Genomic DNA, 19,855 nt, shown 5'->3' with positions numbered 1-19,855 from the left:
TGCAACAACATGGATGGACCTACAGGGTATTATGCTAAGTGAAATAAATCAGACAGAGAAAGACAAATACTGTTTGATTTCAGTTATGTGTGGAATCTAATAAACAAATGAACAAAAATAAAAACAGGGAATTCCCTGGTTGTCCAGTGGTTAGGACTCTGTGCTTTCACTGCCAAGGGCCCGGTTTCAATCCTGGTCAGGAACTAAGATCCCACAAGCCCTGTGGTGCAGCCAAAAGAAATTTAAAAAGAAACAAATTAAAACACCTTGGGACTTCCCTGGCAGTCCAGTGGTAAAGAATCCACCTTCCAACGCAGGGGACATGGGTGGAATCCCTGGTTGGGGAACTAAGATCCCACATGCCACGGGGCAACTAAGCCCGTGCGCCACAACTACTGAGCTCGCACACCTCAACGAGAGAGCCCATGTGCCGCAAACTACAGAGCCCACGCACCCTGGAGCCGGCACGCCACAACTAGAGAGAAGCCCACATGCTGCAACTAGACAGAGAAGTCCGCGCTCCACAATGAAGATCTGATGCAGTCCCCCCCCAAAAAAATAAAATAAATAAAAAATAGTTTTAATAAAAACTTTGTTTTTTAAAAAAACATTTTAATTAACAAACAAAAACAGAAGCAGTCTCAGAGATACAGAGGACACACTGGTGGTTGCCAGAGAAGAAGGGAGTTTGTGGCGGGGGTGAGTGAAATTGGTGAAGGAGATTAAGAGGTACAAACTTTCAGTTCTAAAGTAAATTAAGTCACAAGGATGTAATGTATGGCATAAGGAACATAATCAATAATACTGTAATAACTTTGTATGGTGACAGATGCTAACCAGACTTACCGTGGTGATCATTTTGCAATGTATAAAAATACCCAATCACTATGATGTACACTTGAAACTAATATAATATTGTTAAGTGAATTACACTTGAATAAAACAATTTGGATCTTGTGATCTCTCCCTTTGCACTCTAGGACACACACATGCGCTTTTAAGTAGGCAAGGTATCAAAATTTCTCTTTCGGATTTTTCCATGTCTCCATTCTGGCACTGTCTCTTCCTGCCCCAGGCAGCTAGTGCACTTTTTTTTTTTAACATCTTTATTGGAGTATATTAATTCCACCAGGTAACATTTTAGAGAGTTTATGCTGTCTGGCACAATGCCCCCACCTGTTCCCATGGAGGCTTCTCATCCTGACAGTGCCCTATGCTCTATTTTCACCTCTCCAACACATTCTGTCTTATGGCCCAATTCCAAATGGCTATTCTCTTAGTTCCCAGTTAACTGAAAAAAGAATATTGCTAAGATACTTATTGGTTTCATTATCGAGCACAGGCTCAGTGAGAATATAGCCTTTCTGATAGCAGCCCAGGAGGAACCATCTCTCAGGGCACCTCTTTCTTCCGATGATGGAGCAACCTGTTTCACCCTCCACTGGTTGTGTACTAGTCTCTTTATGTTATTCTGCCCACAATTCCCTACCTTTAGATCTCGCAACAATTCTGCCCTTGGTAGACAGCCCACTGCCTCTATTTAGCTCAGACCTTCATCACCTCATGTCTGAGCTATCCTAATAATAGCTCATTTTTATCAACTGCTTACTAAGTGCCAAACACTGCTAGAGAAGCTTGACACAATTTAATCCTCACATAACCCTTTGAGATGAATACTATTCTTGCCCCCATTTTACTGACAAGGGACCTGAAGCACGGTAACTAGAGTCACCTGGCTAACAAGTAGCAGGGCTGGGACACAAACTCAGGGAACCTTGGCCTCACATTTAACAGTCATACCATAAGACTTCTTTAACTAGAACGAGAACATAAAAACAGAGCCTATGGCAACAGCTTCTGTCTCCATTTTTTTGTTGTTGTTTGGAAGATAAAGCCATCACAGCTCCAGGAAGTGAGTCCCTGTGAAACAACGTAGCCAGAGGTTTCTTGAAGTTGTTGGTCCTTGAAGGGTGAATGCAATTCAGACAGGAAGAGAGAGCAGCAGTGGGTATTTCAGGCTCGGGGGCATGACATGTGCAAAGGTAAAAAGTGAGAATGCTCCAGTTGTGTGCAGACCAAACTGCAGGAGCAAAGGGTTCCTATGGGAGAAAGTTGGAAGCCCAACGGGAGAGGCATGTTAGGGCCAGGCTAGTGCAGTCTTGAATGCCAAGTTTAGGCATTTGAATCTCATGAGTAAGCCAGTGGTCTCCACACTGTGTTCCCTGAGGCCCAGGAAAGAAGGGAGGCTACATTTTTTGGAGCATGTTTACTTTTATTTGCTTTTCATTTTGGGGTTTCAGCTACCTAATATTTTGCTTGAAAAAAGCATCCCCGTAGTAATTGGAAACCAAAGAACAAACAAATGAACAAACAGACTTTGAAAACTACTACCCCAGGCAATGGAAAGCCAGCTATGGTTTTTGACCATTGGTATGACATGACCGGAACGGTGTTTTAGAAATATATTCTGCCGATATAATGTAGGGTAGACTAAAGGAGATAATGAGTAGGGGGACCTGCTAGGACCTTGTGGTAAATGTTTAAGTTGACAAGGCCAGTGGCAGTGGGAATGGTTAGAAAAAGGATAGATGTTTGGAACATTCCAAAGGATATACATAGAGCATGGTTAATACAGCATGATAACTGACAGGATGTGAGAGTCAGAAAGGAGTGACATCTCTAAAAAGGATATTTCAGCTGGTAAGGAAATATGTGGGGTCAGAGAGACCATTCCAACGTGCCTCAAACCATAACGTGTTGGGTGAGCTGCGCTTCTGACTCCTCAGAAGAGAAAACCGGCCTCTATTTGGTTTTCTGGAAAGAAAAACAAACTGACACATTCATCTTTAAGAGTGAGTTGGGCAAAATAAGGGACTATTTTTCAGGACTACTCAGACACCAGTTACCAGATATTCCTGTCTGACAAGAAGAGATTCCCTTGGGGGTCCTTAATGGTGAGAAACAAGCTTAGAGAGGAGAAATGTTCTTATAAGCCTGTACCGTCAATGAAGAGCAATAACTGTTTTAGATTGGGCTCCAACAAATTGAGCTTGGGAGCTACAGGGCAGCAACCCGATTTAATTCTATAGTCTCTAGAGCACCTAGCACATTACTGATGTTCCATCAGTGTTAAATCAGCCATGGAAAGAAACATAGCTCCGTATGCCTAGAGTAAGAGAGAAACTGGGTTAGGCCAAATGAGACTCAGGCAGAGGCCTAATGAGAAATGGAATTAAGATCTCATGTTATACCCCTTTTCTACAAGTGGAATGAACACTGGATGGGGGATCCCAAATTCAAGGCGGTTGCCAATTATGTATGTGACTTTGGATGAGTCATTTACTTCTCCAGGCTTCATTCTCTCTGTTGTCAAATGAGGAGAGTGATACCTGTCATACAAGGCTGCTGGAAGGGTGGAATTAGATTTTTTAAGTGCTTTTTTTTAAAGCATCAAGTATATACAGAGCACCATGTTTTGATATGGATTTTATATGCCCAGATAGCGGTATATGACCAGAATTTTTATAAATCAAACCACATATTAACATCTTAACATTCTGTTATATGACTATGAAAGAACTTTACAGTGAACACCTATATGCCCACCATGTCCTTGATACGTAAAGGCACTATTCAGCAATAGTTTTCCAAAAGAAATTAGCAAAGCAGACGGACATTCATCATTTTCTGTAATTTGTGCTCATCTTCGTATTCTAGCCTCTCTAGTTCCTTTGTATTTTCTTGCAGAGGAATCTTTATATGAGAGAGAACCCAGAACATGTTTGCTGCCAACAAAATGTAGTTTCTCTTTGCTTCTCAAGGTTGGCCTAGGGTACTCATGGCTAGAAAAGGCGGGAGAATAACTGGACTAGATCAGTGAAGGAAGGCATCAGGAAGATTTGGTCTAGTTGGATAAACTGCAATCCACCACTTTCTGGGATCCCACAGAAGAGACGATTCTATCTTTGGATGCCCATTCCTTACAAAAGTCCTTTTCAATTCATACCCTTTACTATGGGGAAATACGTTGATTATTGAGAAGGAAAATGAGATCTGCTTAACAGATGAACAATAAACTTTTTGACAATAAAAGGAGAGAATCAGAATGCTATTTATGAAAACCAGGCAAGCAATCTTGCCATAGGTAAATTAAAACCCTCTGACCCAGCAATCTTCCCACCAACCCTGGTAAATACGCTGAGATGAATGGGGATGGTGCCCTCTTTCACAGGAATGACCACAAAGTTCTACACAACTTGAGTGCTCATCAATAGATGAATGACTGAACAAATCCTGGTAGAATCATATTATGGACTATCATGTAGCTATTTGAAAAAATGAGCGAGATCCACGACTACTGGTGTGCTGGGAGATCTGTGATGTACTTTTAAGTGCGTAAGCCCGGCTGCAAAGAAACATCTATCTCAGGATCCCATTCTAGTACAAACGCCAAAATCTCCAATTGATGTACTCCATGCCTGCATGTCTTTGCATGTGCACAGTAAAGTTGTGGGAAGATTCAGACTCAGGCTGTTACTGTTGCTTATTCTGTAGAGAGGAAAAGGAAAGAGGAGTGCATTGCTTATTTTGCTTCATATGCCTGTGCATTATCTCACTGATGGCACTGAAAATGTGGAACATTTGTAATTTCTGAAAAAGTTTAATAATTCTTTAAAAAGAAAACTTTACATGGGACTTAGAAGACTGCTCCCCTCCACTGCTTCCCTGGTCTCTCTGCTCCCCTGTCCTTCGTGTCTACATTGAGGGACAAGGAAAGTTATTTCTTGCTCAGAGACTCTTGCCTCCTTTGCTGCAAAACTGTTTGCATGCCAGGAGAGGTGAAGGGTGAAGGGTGATGGAACGGGTAGGGCTTTAACAAGGCTTCATCCGCTTGCCCCTTGCCAACATTCCTGGGAAACAGAAATAACCTACATGGAAAGTCAGACACAGCCCTGTGCATAAACAGCTCCTGTTTGAATAAGAGGCAGCTGTGTTTCAAAATCACGCCTTCATTTCAAGGAATGGGGGAAACTGGCAAGCCCTGTGGTCAAGGAGGCCCAACTATCCAAACTGCCTGCCCCCTGCTGAGGCCTCCCTCCCCCTTTTGCATTTTGTCCTCCCCCCCAAGAATAACAAGTTACAAAATTTCATCACCTTTTGCGCATGCACTCACTACGAGGCCAGCCCTGGCACTCTGCGAGGCATTTTCAGCCATGTCATGTGAAGTTAATGTGCGCCACAACCTCTGTGATAGATAGGCTATGACTGTGTAAAAATGGGATAGGCTGGAGCCATCTTTAGAAGGCTTTCACTGAGTTTATTTAATCCCTTTATGTACCAAAGGCTGAGGATTCCCCTAGTGCTCTCCCAACTACACTTGATGGAAGGCACAGATATGCAGTTCAGAGAAGTTGGCTAGTGCTTAAAAAAATCACACAGCCTTGAAGAGCAGAAATGGGAATGGCTTGTCCAGGACTTGATTTACCCAGAGAAACTTGCAGCTTCCCAGGGTTACTATGGAGCACCTGAGGGGTTCTCGTGCCCAACCTGCAACTCTGTGGCTCTTACACAATCCCAGGAAACCATTTATTCATGTTAGCAATTCCTGACATTGACATAGCACTTTACATTTTGCAAAAACGTTCCCTGTATCATTGTATATCTTATCCTCACAAATCTGATGGAGATAAGACAAGAAAATTACCCCAAGTATATAGATGATGAAACGTTTTCAGAGGGGTTAGGTGACTCATCCAAAGTCATAAAGCCAGGAAATTCATGAGCCAGAACTAACATCTAGGTAGTGAATGAAGGAAGCTACTGTATGTGGTTGCTACACATTTTTTTTTTCTGTTCAACCAACTAATTAACATCCATGCTGGGATTATGAGGGCACAGTATTACTTACGGGTGTAAAACATGGATTTTGTTACTTACCAGGTGGCCTTGGATGAGTCACTGACCAGCTCTGCTGCCTCAGTTTCTTCATCTATAGAAAGTAGATACTTAATAAAACTGCCTACCTCCTAGAGTCATTGTAGAAACTTAGATAACTCATATAGAGCGGTTATGAGAATTTAGGGCATTTAGCGCAGCGCTTGGTACCCTATATTCTTATATTTTAAAATACTTGAGATGCGGCTCTTGCTCACAAGTACAAATACAAAGCAGATATTTGTGAAGCTGTGGAGCCTGCCAAGGTTATTTCGTAAGAGATGCTTTGAGACAGAGCAAATTTCTTCATAAGGACGAGGAGCCCAAAGATGGAAGACACGCTAACAAAGAGGACAGCAATTCTCAGAGGCCATAGTTGGTAATAATCCCTTTGGGGCTGTCTGCTGCCTCTGGGGTCGCTGGAAAGTGAAGCGACAATGGGTTTGCTTGCTTTCATCTGTGCCAAGAAGTGGCTTCGCCAGCTCCAACCCACACTCTGCTGGTGCCACCCTTTGGGGCCGGCATCTTTCCAGTGGGTCAACACCTTCCCTCCCTCTTGTAAACGTAGATGTCAGCCAGAGACACCTACCCCTGTCGCTCCAAAAGGCAGAGGGGTGGAGAGACATGCAGCAATTGGAAAAACAGGGAGGGAGGAACGAATTGGGAATGGGGGCAGGTATGGTACAGTGACAGGAAGAGTGACAAGAACAGATGAACACTGCCTTCCTCTGGATACAGCCAGGTGAAAGCGGTAACCAGCTCTAAAGGACTCAGGGACCAGGGGCAGCCCAGCACTGTAAGTGCACTAAACGCCACTGAACTGTTCACTTTAAAATGGTTAATTGCATATTATATGAATTTTACCTCAATATAAGAAAGAACGCAGGGGCTCACAGCGCCACTGTCCAAGAGAGAATATTTTGCAGACACTGGCCCTGGCCTGGGGTTCAACGAGCCCCTCATGGGCAACGAACACCTATTTGTGTCTCTCCTGTAACCTGTCCTCTCTGGGCTGCCCACTCGTGTGGTGGTAGTGTATGAGTGTGTGTGTGTGTGTGTGTGTGTGTGTGTGTGTGTGTGTGTGTGTGTGTGATCTCTCAGAGCAGCTCCTGTGATCCTTGACCGCGGGAATTTTCTCAAATAATAGCAATAATAACACTTAATCCTTATTAAACTCCCACTCTGAGCCCAGCTTTATTCCCCACAGCAATCCCCAGAGGTAGGGATGATGATCACACCCATTTTACAGATGAGAGAATGGAGCCCCAGGAAGGTCCAGGAGTTGCTACAAAGCCACTCGGTAAGTGAAGCGGACAGGCTAAAAGCCAAAGCCAGGCACTGAAGCTCTCTGCTTCCTGCACTGAACACCTACTCTCTGCCAGGTACCATGGAGACACCAGAAAAGTATAAAGGATGTGGCCTCCGCCCTCGAGGAAATGACAATGCAGATCAGGGAGGGTCTACTGGAGGAGACTGCAAAGGACTATTTTAAAGAGTGTTTGGCTACTAAGTGAATCTACTCATAATAAGGAAGAGCTCAGAGAAGAGCTGATAATAATAGTAACCACAACAATTATGATCATTCACACTGGCTGGGCACTTTTCTATGTACCTGACCTGATTTATTCCTCATGGCAATCCTGGGAGTTCCACACTAGTAGCAGCCTCATTTGAGAGGAAGGGAACTGGGGCTGAGAGAGGTAAAAGAAAGTAACTGGTCCAAGGTTGCACAACCAGCAAGTTAAGGGTGGACTGGATTTGGACTACTCTTTGTTTATACGTAGAAGAAACTCAATAAATCCCCATCAAATGAGTGACTCTCTTCCATCTGTTGAGCACCGGCTTGGCTCTCTATCTCATTTGATACTCACAACCCTATGAATTTAGTACTGTTACCGGCCCCACTTTACAGATTAGGAACCTAAAGCTCAGAGATGTTAAGCAACTTGCTCAAGTTCACACAGCTATAAGATGGCAACGCTCTGATCCAAACTCAGGTCTGCCAACTCCAGGCTTTTCTCAGCTATCTTCCAGAGCCTTCTCTGGGGCTGCCTGCTCAGTAAAGCCCAGGTGCCTCCTACTGTGCATCCATGTCAGTCGGTCTTGATTTGGATGCAAATAAGGGAGATACAAATAACAGGCTGGCCTCTAAGGCAATGCGTGGAAAACATGATCACCGCATGCAGGCCGAGGGGAAGGGCACTACCATGGGGGAAGTAGGGAGGCGAGGCCTGGAAAAATCTGCTCCCACCAGGGGAGAGACATCTTGGTTCCTCTTACAGCAAAAGCAACAAACTCGAAGCATGCCACAGCCAACAGGAAACGGGAATGTTCCTTGGAAACCTGCTTCTAATAAATGACTGCCCACGCTAGAGGAGGAAGCCTGTACCCCGACACCTCATCAGAATTATGCTGCTCTCTGCAAGAGCCTCAGCTCCGCTCCAACTGCCACCTACCAGGAGTGGCTGAACTCTTCCCGTGACGTGTATCATGGGCCCGCTTTTGAAGAGACTGTTTCGTGCCCCCTTCCATCTGCTGCCAGCCTTCATTTCAGCTTGTTCTGTTGGGTGCTCCATTCTGTTCTGGGGATCAGAGTGACTCTCGCAGGGCCAGACCACATGGCTCACAGCGTGATGCCACAGTCAAGGCCCGCTCTACTTAAGTTAGGGAATTTCTCCTACAGTGCTGAGCCCAGTGGAGACGGTTCCAAAACACTTGATTGATTGACAGACCGATGGCGGCGTAATTCAGTCCTAGAGCTTTGCTACTCCGGCTGTGGCCCCTGGACCAGAGGCACTGGCATCACCAGGGAGTCTATTAAAAACGCAGAATCTCAGGCCCCAGCGCAGGCTTTCTGGATCAGAAACTGAGTTTTAACCAGACCTCCAGGAGATTTACATGAGCATTAAAGGGAGAGAAGCTCTGGTGTAGGACAGTGGCTCAGAAAGCCACTGCTGTATAATAGGTCCTCATTCGCTCTGTTTCTGAATCCAGTGGTTTCCAAATCTGGTTGTTCAGTAGTTCATCTAGGGAACTGGGGTACTTTTTAGAATTTTTTCTTTACTTGGAAATCATTTTAAACTAACAGAAGCGTTCTAAGAATAGTACAAAGAACCCTTGTCAGCAGGGTAAGCCCTCACCCAGATTCGCCAAATGTTAGCATTTTGCCATATTTGCTGTATCCATCCCTCTCTACATTTCTACATGGTATTTTCCCCCTTTAATCCATTTGCCTAAATTGCAGACATCACGCTCTTCACCCCTAAATACTTCAGCATGTATTTCCTAAGAACAAGAACATCCTCTTATGTAATCACAATCTGGTTATCAAGTTCAGAAATTTTAACATTGGTACGGTAATATGATCTAATATTCAGTGCATATTGAAATGGGGTCAATCGATAATGTCCTTTATGGAAATTCTGTTTTTCATCTGGAGAGCTTTTAAAAAGTGCCGATGCTGTGGCCCTAACCCCACACCAGTGAAGACAGATTCTCCAAGGGAGGGGCCTGTGCCTATACATTTTGAGGCTTTCCAGGAGATTCTAATGTGCAGCCAGGGCTAAGAACCTGTGTGCTGTATAAGCTTGTCCTATGACCCCTATATATTGTACGGGTAAGAGCCCTTGTCGGCAGAGTGAGCCCTGAGTACAATTTGCCTAGGCCCCATGTCTCCTTAATCTGAGTTCTGCCATCACTCACTGCCTATAAGTTTCCTTGGGCCTTTCCTCACTGTCTTCTGATGTCACCTCTCAAAAGGCAACAAAACATTCATTTTTCCACCCTGCTATTGCCCCTACAGCCACTCAGCACAGTCCTTCTTTCTTTATAAAAAATGAAGCCTTGAACGGCATATGCTCTGGGCTGTGTTCTCCACAAGCTATGTCTACTAAGTTGGCTACCTCACCTGAAATTGCAGAAGAGCAAGGGCAGATGGCGGGAAAAGAATGCCAGAGGTACAGCAAATCAATTCAGGAGAGGGCCAAATTTCTCTTTGGGCTGGCCACATAGTTTCTCTAGAGTTCAAAGGCTGCTTGATTATAACTAGATGGTTCTCAAATTACCTTGGCTTGAAAGCAAGCTGCTGAGGTGAGCAGATGTAGCAATCCGGGGCTATGGTGGACATGAAGGTGATGTACAGATGGGGAGCAATTGAAAAACTGAAGCTAATCCCACGGGTCAGTAGGCTTTTGTGTTTCCTGAAAGAATCTGGGTCAATCTAACTGGTCGGTTTAATTGCTTCAATGGATCTGTTCTGTTTCCAGCTGTTAGCAGATGAAGGGGAAGCCTGGCACGTCTGCGAGGGAGCTGACCAAGAGTTCATGATATTTAGTCTGCTGGGTACAGAGCCGTTTCCCCAGCCCTGAAACAGCCCTGGCACCCTTACCCCTGCACCTCCTCCCACCCAAACATCTGTTTCACTGCAGCCAAAGAAAGTCAGCTTTCTTTGAAAAGGCTCTAACAGAAGAGGCTGAGTCCAGATTTGTATGTGTTTGTGAATATATTCTGGAAGAAAGGTGAAGGCAAAAAGGGGTCATTTGGCTTTTAAACCACTTTGTCAATGCCTGACAAATCGACTTGCTTTTAGGATGTATTGATATTCTTTAATATTCGAGAGGACTAGCCTACTCAGATGGATTGATTTAACAGATGCATCTTTGCAGTTAGTCAATGACAAAATATTTGTGAGTGGTTAGTGTCTTTCTTCTTCACAGGAACTCAATAATGTGCCAAGTGAGATCATTTCCTCTGGCCCAGGACTTGAGAACATTTTGAATTGGGTTCATCCTGATTGGGAACTAAAGAATACTCAAGTTATTGCCAGAGCCCAAACGGAGGGCACTTGTATTACTAGACAGCCGTTAGAAAACTCCCGAACTAGGAACCCATGTACATTGCTGTTGCCATTTCTAATCATCCCTTTCATCAGAGGACTCCTTGTCGTATTACAGATTTTGGTCCCTGCCAGTAAGACAGAATGTGCTTAAATTGACTGAGTATGTGTGAATTGCAGATATCTCAAATTTTTGTACAAGAAGGCCCACGTCAGGAAATGTTTTCATAGAGTATATTTCACATAGCTTAACTCAAACTAACAAAGGGATTGTCTTTCACATTACGACTATTAAAAATCGGCTAATACTCTCTCCAGCCATGAATTTTCATTTTCTGCTTATTTAATATGCATATTAAATATAATATATACATGGTATGTATTTATGCATTTAAAATATATACATTTAATATTATATATAAATATGGTATGTATAATTATATAATATATATAAACATAATATTATATATTATACATAAATATAATATTGTGTATACACGCACACATCTACACATTTCAGGATCTCGTAACCTGACCTAAGCTCGGGTTTATATGTAATGGTGGAGTTCAGGCATACACTAACTCAAATACCCCTGCTCTGAACCTGACTCTTGCCCAATCCCTTTCAGTTTGGGAAATGGTAGCATTTAGCACAGAGATAAGGACACAGAATCCTAGAGCCAGTCTCCTGCATGTAAATCCTGTTTCTAACCACTTACTCTGTAACCTTGGGTAAGTTAGTTAATGTCTCTGAGCCTCACTTACCCGACTTTAAAATGGAGAGAGAAACAGTACCAACTTCATGGGATCATTGTGAGGACTAAAGGAGATAATGTATGCAAAGCATTTACCATAGTGCCTTGCACATGGTAAGTGCTCAAAATGGTAGCCGTTGTTTCTAAAAAGAGGGTAATGGCCCCCTCTATATAACATTAGACGTGCAGAGAACCAGAAAACACTATGGCTGTAGGTCTTCTACTTTCTTTACACCTCCTGTGGTAATACTAATAACAGTAATACATATATTAATACCTTACACAAGTGTAGCATTTTACATTTTTGAGAATACTATCCACTAAATCCTCTCATTCAATCTTTATAACACTATAAGGACAAGGCTGAACGCTTGTGTGGACCTCTGGATGAGTTGAGATGTTCTGAAAACACCATTGCTGTCTACCAACTTCCCAGTAGGCTGGCTTTCCCCGTGTGGATTTCTGCTTTTGCACAGCTGGAAGAGGAAGCATCCTGGGTCATGGCTGCCAGACGAGGAGGCTCCAGGGACCACCCCCCCTGACCCTGTACTTGGCCCATCTTCCTTAGGTACACATCAGGCCAGGGGGCTGCTTCCCGTGTGGCATCATTGCCTGCATTCTGTTTAGTGCATGCATTACTAGACCCCAAATATCCAAATGATGCTAACTGGATGACTCAAGGACTTTTGATAATACACATAAACCAAACCAGAAAGATGCTCTGCATTTTTCATCAATTCTACTTATTAGGCCAAGAAAAATCATCCCGCTTTTCTATGCTACCAATTACACTTCTCATTAAGGCGAAATCATGATGATGTCTCAGGCGGTGGTATTACTGCCACACTCAGCGTTGATTAGAGTTCACTGATTGGAGAGAAATCAAGCACAGGAGACTCAGAAACTTGTTATGGTGCTTAATAATGATTTGTTTCCTCACCAGAAATTGGACAAGGACTCTAGACTTCAGCCATTTCACTTCCCTGCTCTTTTCTTTGCCTTCATGTTTCTGTCATTGGTGACTCTGCTGGAAACAGAGGACAATGGCCGGTCCTCTATTTGGTGTCTATTGTTTGACTTCCCTGAGCCTTCCCCTGTGGCCAGTTTCTTTCTGTTATCTTTAAGATCACAGGATGAGGCCAACTGACCTTGCTAAGCTCTGTTCTAGTCACTCCAGGCTTCCTGCTCTTCCTTAAAGTGGTCAAGCCTCAGGGCCTTTGCACTCGCTGTTCCCTCTGACTGATACACTCCTTCTTGGGGCTCTTGCTCCCTCCCTCCTTTAAAGTCTTTATTCAAATGCCACCTTCTCAGTGAGGCCTGCCATAACCATCCTATTTTAAAACTGCTTCTCTTCTGCCCCCTATCTGCCTTTCTTTATTTCTCTCCATAGCATCTCTTTCCTTCTAAAATACCAATTTCCTGATTGCTTTACTTATTCCCTCCTCCACCTTCTCTCTACCAAAAGGTGAGCCCCAGGAAGGCAGGGATCTGTTTAACTTCTTTTTATTTTGAAATAATTTTATTAAAAAAAATTTTTCCTAGAGGATGGAGTGATGGTATTTTTATTTCTTCTGTAGCTTCTGTCACAAAACTGAATATTTATAGCTTGCATTTTTATAATACTTCAAAAGCAGGTTCCCATACAAATTATTTGAGATACATTATTATTGGGTCTAATTTACAGATGAAGACGCTGCGGCTCAGGAAGCATAGCAGATACTGTCAGTGCCCTTCCCATATCCTTTGGCATTTATCATTTCTGTGCCTGCCAGCCTGCTTTCAAACTGCCTGAAATAATGTTAGACTTTACAGGAAAATTGTAAACATAGCACAGAGAGTTGCTGTATACCATTCACCCAGCTTCCCCTAACATTAAACACCTTAGATAATAGTGGTAATAGTATTGAAACCAAGAAATTAATATTGATACCACACTGTTAACTAATCTACAGACCTATTCAAATTTCCCCAGTTTTTCCACTAATGTCCTTTTTCTATCCCAAGATCCAATTCAGGATCTCCTATTGTATGTGTTGTCATGTCTCCTTAGTGTCCTCTAAACTGTGATAGTTCCTCAGTCTTTGTCTTTCATGACCTTGACAATTTGACAAGTCCAGGTCAGTTACTTTGTAGAGTTTCCTTCAATGGAGGTTTGTCTGATGTTATCTCACAGTTAGATTAAGGTTGTGTACTGGGGGCAAGAATACCGTTGAAGTGAAGTTGCGCGCAGGGTGGGATATTTTGATTGTTTGTTCCCTGAGGTATCCCCAGTTGACTAGAACAGGCCCTGACATGTGGGAGGTGCTCAGTACTCATGAAGACACAAAGGAATCAGACCCGCAGGCACCCACACTCATCTCTGGACATGGGAAGATTATGTTCTCTGGAATATCACATTTGTTGGGAACCTCTTGTGGCTCTGAGGAAGGGGAAGGTAAGAGAATTGGGGTGGAGTGAGGGTCCACTACCATAATGCTAAACAATAACAGGTGAAGGAAACCAAGTAGCATGTGGCCCAGTGAGAGGAACAATGGTACAACACTTGGACAAAATGATAGCAAAAATTATTTTTTACTTTAAAAAATAATAATAACCTCCCGCCTGCTACAGACTGAAGGTTTGTATCCCCTCAAAATTCGTATGTTGAAATCTAATCCCCAATGTGGTGGTATTTGGAGGTGAAGCCATTGGGAGGTGATTAGGTAATAAGGGTGGAGCCCTTATGAATAGGATTAGTGCCCTTATTTAGAAAAAGTGTCCACAGAGCTCCTTTCTCCCTCTCTGCTATGTGAGATGATAGGGAGAAGATGGCTGTCTGTAACCACGCAGAGGGCCTCACCAGACCCCAAATCTGCTGGTACCTTGATCTTGGATTTGCCAGCCTCCAGAACTGCAAAACCTAAATTTCTGTTGCTTATAAGCCACCCAGTCTATGGTATTCTGTTAGGGTCATCAGAATGGACTAAGACATGCCCCCAGTAAAACCCATTACTTTACATGTGGAAGTGAGAGGCTAAGTCTACAGGTTCTGAAGCCAGATTGCCTGGATTCACAATCTGGCTCTAACACTTACTAGCTAGGTAATGATGAACAAAACTTTTAACCTCTCTATGTCTCATTTTTCTCATCTGTAAAGTGGAGATGCTGTTAATACTAGTATAGTACATTTTTTCTGAGGATTGATTGAAGTGTAACATGTGAGAAGCCTAGAGCAGTATCTCAAATATAGTAAGCACTCAACAGGCATTTTTATGTAAATTTCTCTACTTTACAGACCACTGTCCAGCAAGTCATCTTATTAGATATTCAAAAAGCGATCCCTCAGGGGCAGAGACTATTACTTCCATTGACTGATGAAGAAACTGAGGCTTAGAAAAGTGAAAGGATTCATCTAAGGTCTCCTAAGCTAATGAGTGAAAGAATCAGAGTAAGATATAGGTCATACGTTTCCTAGTCCAGTGCTGTTTCTGTGCCCCACACCCCAGACATCCAGGAGAGTCTCACCAAATACCAACAGTGACCGAATGAGAATTGGGGCTTAGATTTACCTCTGAGCATCACGTTCTTCTTGGTGCTGGAGAGGATCTGGGATACTCTCAACCTTCTAGGATCTTACAACACAAGTGAGGGAGAGAGAAAGTAATACGATAGCCCAGCAACTATCCGGGGAACAATGGCTGCACTGACAATCACAGGCAGCTTCCACCTTATACCAATAGGGATGGTTGTTTGAACCATGGAAGGTATTTTCCAAGGGAAGTATCATGGTAAGCAGGGTTAAGCAGCCAAGCCAGACTACCAAATGTACCCAAAGCGGAGCACTGCTACTGCCACAGAGCCCTGTACACAGGTGTTATAGGGGCGGGGGAAGAGGAAAATGAGATAAGGCTGGGGAGGCAGGCAAAGGCTGGGTTCTGCCAGGCCTTGATGGCCCAGGAAGAAAGTCGGATTTTACTCTAAGTGTGATGGGAAGCCACTGGAGGCTGTCAAGCCAAGGAATGATATTATCTGATTTACATTTTTTAAAAGAGCACATCGATACTATAATAGAAAACCATGTAGAGCGTGAGTCTGTCATGAGACAGATCTGGGCTTGAATCTCAACTCTCTCCCTTCATAGCTTGAATCTCTTCTGTTCAAGAGAGACAATAATAATATTAGGAGGATGGGATTAACAGATACACACTACTATATATAAAGTAGGTAACCAACAAGGACCTACTGTACAGCACAGGGAACTATACTTAATATCTTGTAGTAACATATAAGTGAAAAGAATCTGAAAAAGAATGTATATATATAACTGAATCACTGTGCTGTACACCTGAAACTAACATGACATTGTAAATCAACTACACTTCAATTAAAAAAAAACAGTAGTCACTTCACAGGGCTGCAGTGAGGAGTACAACAGACAATGTATGTAAAGTACTTAGCTCAGAGTCTGGCCCATAGTAGGTGCTCAGTATGTGTCAGCTGCAGTAATTATTACTAATATTAGAAGTAGTGGTAGTGGTCATTGTTGTTGTTGTATTTATTATTACAGTAACAACTTTGAGAAAACACAAAGGATGCGGTCCTGATCAGGTATTAAGTCAATGTGGATTGAAATAAACGTTTTGGACTCCTAAGACCTGACATGACGGTGGAGTCTTTGGGGGCCAGGTGAGGAGATGGAAAAGGTCTGTCTGGGGGTGCTGCCAATTAACTATGTGGGCTTCCCTGTCCTTTCCTCCCAGCCCAGGACATGCTCTGCCCCTGGCTGTGTCCCAGCACAGGACTGTGTCTGGGCATAAAGTGAGATGACAGGGAAGGCATGGAAAAAGAAGCGCTCTTTCCTCACTATTTGTGTCAATTCCCAGAGTCCCAAAGGGTTCATTCATTCAAAAGTGCCCTTTATGCACTAGCCCGGCGCTGGGCCATGCCATCTTTCCAGCAACAGCTGAGTCACAGGCACCATGGGGAAGCCCCACTGGGCCAACCCATCACCTTACACTGTGGGGATTGTGCAGTGAAGCTGCTGGGAGGAGCCAGGTCCAAGGCTTCCGGTGGCTGCATGGCCATGGGCTTCTCCTTGGACACTGGTTTAGCTGTTCCTTGGCCTGAGCTACAGGAGGTTATTAACCACCCTCCAGCCAGCAGGGGCAGACTGGGTCAGCAGTGTGGCCCATGTCTCACATGTGCCTTGTGCCGCAGACAGACCACACCCGGAGAATGGCGATGACACAGAGGGCTTTCTCTTTTGGCGTGCTCCTGAGCTTTGCGGTCTTGTCTGGCCACGCTCAGTTCTTACAGTCCCAAGGCCTGTCTGCTCCCTGGAATGGATGACCTCAGAGACACAGTGTGCCCTCTTGGCAAAGAAAGTTGTGTCATGCAATGCATGCCTAGGCTGTCTGGCCCTGGGGTAAGCTTGGTGTGCCAGGCGTGTGGCAGGAATGACTGGAACTCAAGCCAGGGTGCTACTCAATTCACCTGCCACTTTATCCTGCTATTACTTCTTACTCAACTCTTTGACCTTTACTTCCATTGATTCCTTCAATCATTTGATCATTCACCTATTCAACAACATTTTTTAAAATGTATCTTATTGAAGTATAGCTGATTTACAATATTGCATGAGTTTCTGGTGTATAGCAAAGTGACTCAGTTATACATATATATATTCTTTTTCATATTCTGTTCTATTATGGTTTATTACAGGATATTGAATATAGTTCCCTGTGCTATACAGTAGGACCTTGTTGTTTATCCATCCTATATATAATAGCTTATATCTGCTAACCCCAAACTCCCAATCCACCCCTCCCCCACCCCCCTCCCCCCTTGACAACCACAAGTCTCTTCTCTATGTCTCAACAACATTTATCGAACGCCGACTCTGTGCTAGGCACTGTGGGAAGTGATGGGGATGAAAGAAACAAAATCCCTGCCCTCAAGGAGCTTACATTCTAATGTGGGAGACTGGATCATTTGCATTAGAATATTATTTCTCCCATCCAAAACATTAATAAAATCCTCTCTCAACTCTAATCCTCCCTCCAGATACTGCTACGACCCTATTGCTGCCCTCCTCTACATGTTACAAAATCCCATGATCTTTCTCCGTCCTCCTCTTCCTTGAACTCTCTGCAGTGTCTGACACAGTGACCACTCTCTCTTCCTTGAATGCCTTTCTTCTCTTGGCTTCCAGGAAACCACATTCTATTGGTTTTCTTCCTTTTACTCTGGCTGCTTCTTCTCAGGTCCAATTTCTTTTGCTCTTCAACTCAACCTCTAGACTTTGGAACGCTTTAGGTCTCAGTCCTTGGACCTCTTCTCTTTTCTACCTGAATTTACTCTTTAGGTGATTTCATCCAATCTCATAGCTCCCAAAGTCCTATCTCTAGGACCAACCTCTCCTACGAACTCCAGATTTATATTTCCACTTCTCTACTTAACATCCCCAGTTGAATGCCTAAAAACAGGTGCTTCAAAATTGTCAACTTCAAAACTAAGCCCTTCATATTTTCCCCTCAAACCTACTCTTCCCGTAGTCTTTCCCATCTCAGTAAAATGGCAACTCCATTCTTCTAGACGTTCAGGCCAAAAACCATGGTGCTGTCCTTGACTATGCACTGGCTCGGGCCCAACACAGTCAGCAAGTCCTGTGTACTCTAACTCTCAAGGTACGTAGAGATTTTGACCATTGTCTCTCATATCACTACCATTGCTACCACCCTTCTCCAAGCCACCATCATCTCTCACCTGGGTTATTGCAGCAGCTTCCTAGCTGGTTCTGCTGCTCCCACCTTTTTGCCCCTTCAGTTTATTCTCAACATGGCAGATAGAGTGAGCCTATTAAAAATCTAAGTCCGATTATGTTACCTCTCTGCTAGAAATTCTTCAATGATTACATGCCACTTTTTACTCAGAGTAAAAGCCCAAGTTCTTACAATAACATTTAAGTTTCCACATTATCTGTCCTCCATTATTTCTCTGAATTTATCTCCTACCACTCTGCCCCTTGTTCTCAACTCTTCAGCCACACTGGCCCCCTTGTGTTTCTCAAACACACCAGGTCTGGTCCAGCCTCAGGGCCTTTGCACTTACTTTTTCTCTGCCTTGAATGCTCTATCTCCAAATAGCTGCATATCTAGATCTCTCATTTCCTTCACATCTTTACTCAAGATTCTCCTTTCTAGGCCACTCTATCTAAAACTTCTGTCTCTCCCCTCTAAAAAAAAAATCTCCATTTTATGCTTTACTTTTCTCCTTAGCACTTATCCTTATCTAACATACCATATGTCTTAGTCTGCTCAGGCTGCCCTAACAAAATACCATACACTGGGTGGCTTAAACAACAGAAATGTACTTCTCACAGTTCTGGAGGCTGGGAAGTCCAAGATCAAGGTGACAGCAAGGTAGGTTTCATTCTAAGGCCTCTTCTCTTGCCTGGTAGGTGGCTGCTATGTGCTCACAGGACCTCTCCTCATGTGTGTGTGGGAGAGGGGAATGGGATGGGGGACAGAGTAAGTTCTCCAGTGTCTCTTTTTACAAGGAAACTAATCTCATGACACCAGGGCCCTACCCTCATGACCTCATCTAACCCTAATTGCCTCCCAAAGCCCCATCTCTAAATATCATCCAATTGGAGGTTAGGGCTTCAGTATATGAAATTTGGGGGTCACAAACACAAACATTCAGTCCACAGCTATATATATACATATGTGTGTGTGTATACACATATATACATATATATCTTATTGTTTATCTTCCATATTAGAATGGAAGTTACATAAAGGTTAGGATTTGTGTTTATGGTGTTCATTGTTTTAATCCCTGTATTTTGAGTCGTGCTGGGCACATGGTAGGGGCTCAATAAATATTTATTGAATAAATGAATGGAATAAGAATAATAATTACAGCTTGTGATAAGTACAAAGGAGAAAATAGACAAGCTGATAGATTAGAACAGCAGCTGCCAACCTTGGCTTCACATTAAAATCACCAGAGGAACATTTAAAATATAGATAACCTGGGACTCATCCATAGAGATTCTGATTTCCTTGGTCTAGAAGGAGCCTGACCATTTTTTTAATGTTCTCTGAGTGACTTCTAATGTGAAATGAGGGCTGAGAACCAATGAGTTTGAGATTAACATGGGGCACATGAACCAACGGGAACCTACTTGAGATAGGATACACAGGAAAGACCTCAATGAAGATACCATTCTGAGATGGTATCACTAAATGGAAACCTGAAGGACAGAAGGAAGCATGGGAGAGCTGGGGCACGGGTGGGATTCAATTCCTGGTGGCGAGCAGAATGAGAATGAAGGCACTGAAGCAGGAAT

The 19,855-nt window shown here is 43.5% G+C and overlaps 1 protein-coding gene across 2 annotated transcripts in view; it reads right to left on the bottom strand.

Annotated features, from left to right (window-relative positions):
* PAK3 (p21 (RAC1) activated kinase 3) overlaps window positions 1-19,855 on the bottom strand; it is a 282,413-nt gene that overhangs the window by 212,532 nt on the left and 50,026 nt on the right. The window contains exon 2 of one of the 2 annotated variants that reach the window (XM_007466305.1): window positions 2,742-2,814. The exons of the other annotated variant lie outside the window; for it this stretch is intronic. The gene's annotated coding sequence lies outside the window, so the exon portion shown is untranslated. The remainder of the gene's footprint in view (window positions 1-2,741; window positions 2,815-19,855) is intronic. 2 annotated transcript variants of the gene reach the window in all.

This window comes from Lipotes vexillifer, unplaced genomic scaffold (genome assembly GCF_000442215.2).
Source record: "Lipotes vexillifer unplaced genomic scaffold, Lipotes_vexillifer_v1.1 scaffold298, whole genome shotgun sequence".
In the NCBI taxonomy this organism is placed as follows: domain Eukaryota; kingdom Metazoa; phylum Chordata; class Mammalia; order Artiodactyla; family Lipotidae; genus Lipotes; species Lipotes vexillifer.
Note: the sequence above shows the minus strand (reverse complement) of the source record. Positions and strands in the feature narration are given on the sequence as shown.